The sequence below is a fragment of the Microcebus murinus genome, unplaced genomic scaffold (assembly GCF_040939455.1).
Source record: "Microcebus murinus isolate Inina unplaced genomic scaffold, M.murinus_Inina_mat1.0 scaf032_hap2_Mmur4.0, whole genome shotgun sequence".
Classification (NCBI taxonomy): Eukaryota; Metazoa; Chordata; class Mammalia; order Primates; family Cheirogaleidae; genus Microcebus; species Microcebus murinus.
In genome coordinates, this window is record NW_027438978.1 from 49,277 (window position 1) to 52,078 (window position 2,802).

At 61.4% G+C, this 2,802-nt stretch overlaps 1 pseudogene; it reads left to right on the plus strand.

Annotated features, from left to right (window-relative positions):
* The first annotated feature begins 1,674 nt into the window (after positions 1-1,674).
* LOC142868481 (uncharacterized) lies at positions 1,675-1,793 on the plus strand (annotated as a pseudogene).
* Positions 1,794-2,802: the final 1,009 nt, after the last annotated feature.

Consider the following 2,802-nt stretch of genomic DNA (forward strand, 5'->3'; position numbering starts at 1 on the left):
TTCCCCGGGGTGGCACAGCATGTGGCTTCTTCCACAGGCTGCTTGGGCTGGGCTCCCTGCACCTGGGCCTTTGGAGGACTGGCCCTGTGCTTGCCAACACTTCCTGCAGGGACCCAGAGCTGGGAGGTTGCATCTCTCAGCCCTGGGTCGGGCAGAGCCCCAGCGGGCCAGGCCCACAACCTCTCTCAGCAGGGGTCCCCCAGAAGGCTCCTTTGGGACCAGGATTCTCTTGCGGGTGACTCTTTAAGGTCTGGCCCCTGGATGGAGGGGCACCAGGAGTAGAGGAGCAGGAAGGGGAAGGGGGTGGCCATGCGAGGGGACACTTTCAGGCCAAGTCCCAGCTTCAGTCTGATCCTCCTGGGAACGCCGGGGTGGACATCACACCTCCTGGTTGCCCCGCTCTGAGACCAGGAGCCGGGCTTCGCATTCCCACAGCAGCCAGTCGTGGGCTGAGGACACCTGGGGCGTTGGGAACTCCCTGGCTTCTCCTTGGTTTAACATCTGGAGCTGCTTGTGAATTGTGCCGCCACACACACCCGAGTGCAGGTGTCTTCTGCACAGACTGCGGGCCTCGCTCTTCTGAATGCCGCTAGCTCGCGACCCACCCACGGGTGAACCTGGTCAGGGTACTTTCTCTCAGGGGCAGACTCTGATCCGGGCGGGCTACCGGTGTCTCTGTTTGCTCCTTTCTTTCTTCCACTTCGGGAAAGGCTTCCTTACTGGGTGTGGAAATCTCCTATGCCTTTCCTCGCCTATTCTGTCAGCTCTAAAATTCTCTTTCAGTTGCCACCCTCACAGATGGATTAGGAAACTCTTTGCGGTGCACTCATTAGTGAAATGACCTCAATGACGCTGGAATCCAATATCTAATCGCCGATTTTTGGCGAGTCCACACGCCAGGGTGGTTGGGGTCCAATGCAGCCCCGGCCAGGCCCAGGCCCCTTGGACTGGGCCACAGGAGGACACAGAGGAGGGTCCCGGCCCCCACGGTAGGTAGAGGTGCGGGCAGTTCTCCAAGGGCTTGGGTGTTTTCCAGAGGGAGGAGATGGAGGGGACTGATTTCTTCAGCGCCCCACAAACCACGCCACCCCACCCCACCCATGGGACACATCCCGAGAGAGAGAGACGCCCCATACACTGGCTCCCCTCCCCCGTGCGCTGTGCCCCAGCCCTGGCCCGGGGGAATAGGCGGCCGCCAGGCCACAGGGTGGGGGGCGCAGCTGAAAGGGGTTGTGGGGGAGGGCCGCCCCTGGCTGGGGTCAAAGGGCGAGTGGCCCGCCCCTCCCGCCCGTGCGCAGTCAGCAGCCCCGGCACGCTGGGGGTGGGGGGCGGGGAGGTGAAGGAGGCCAGGCAAGGAGAGGAGGGGGGCTTGAAGGTCTCCACCTTGGCGGGTCCAGCCGTGGAGGCGCATCTTGTGTGAGTGTGAGTGTGAGTGAGTGAGTGAGTGTGAGTGTGAGTGTGTGTGTATACAGAGACAGCCCCCAACCCCGGCCCGCCGCTCCCTGCCCGCCCCGCCTGTCACCCCCGTCCCTCGGAGCCCGCGGGACCCGGCCGGCGAACTCAACAGGCCCGACCCGGCGCGGGGCCTGGGGCGGGAGGAGGCGGCGGGGAAGCGCGGAGAGGCTCGGCTTCTTGAGCGGGGCAGGGGCGCCCTCCGCCGTCCACGGCCACGCCGTCCACGGCCACACCACCCCGAACGCGCCCGATCCCGTCTGGTCTCGGAAGCTAAGCAGGGTCGGGCCTGGTTAGAACTTGGATGGGAGACCGCCCGGGAATACCGGGTGCCGTAGGCTTCTTCTTTTTTTTTTTGCCTCTGGTTCTGTCACGTTTCTGGGAGTGCGGGGGCGGCCCGGGGTGGGGGGGACCCCCACCCTCGGCGCCCGCCGCGGTGCCTGGCGCCCCAGCCCGCACCGTGGGGCCTCCTCTTGTCCCGAGCCGTGACACCGCCGCCACGCGGCAGCATGCCTGGCTTCTGGACAGTCAGGTCTCAGACCAAAGGTCTGCTCTGTGGGAGCCGACACGCTGGAGGAAACCTTGAGAGTCTGAGAGGGGAGGGAGTTCCAGAAGAAGGCCAGGATGTCATTTTGAGGGAGTATGTGACCAGAACTCCTCCCGTTGCTTTTGGGGTTCTATGGGCTACACGTAGGAATCTTTGGTGGTGGCACCTGATGTTCGGGGATCCGGAGTCACACCCAGACCTGCTCCACAGGCCTCCTTTTACTTTTCTCTTCGGATTCATTTTTTTTTTTTTTTTTGAGACAGAGTCTCGGTTTGTTGCCCAGGCTAGAGTGAGTGCCGTGGCGTCAGCCTAGCTCACAGCAACTTCAAACTCCTGGGCTCGAGTGATCCTTCTGCCTCAGCCTCCCGGGTAGCTGGGACTGCAGGCATGCGCCACCATGCCCCGCTAATTTTTTATATATATATCAGTTGGCCAATTAATTTCTTTCTATTTATAGTAGAGACGGGGTCTCGCTCTTGCTCAGGCTGGTTTTGAACTCCTGACCTTGAGCAATCCGCCCGCCTCGGCCTCCCAAGAGCTAGGATTACAGGCGTGAGCCACAGCGCCCGGCCGGATTCATTATTTTTAAAAAGTGTCTCTTATCTCTATTATTGCATTTTCTTTTCTCTCTCTTTTCAAGCAGATGATGGGAGTCCAAGTGTTAAGGTGACATGTGTTGCCCGTGCCCCCCTCCCCCCCCCCGTGTTCTTATTCATTTACCTCTCATGTTGTTCCAGCATATTGTGGGGGCACCAATGTTAAGGTCGGGTGCGTTGCCCTCTCCCAGCCTCCCCCCTCGGGTC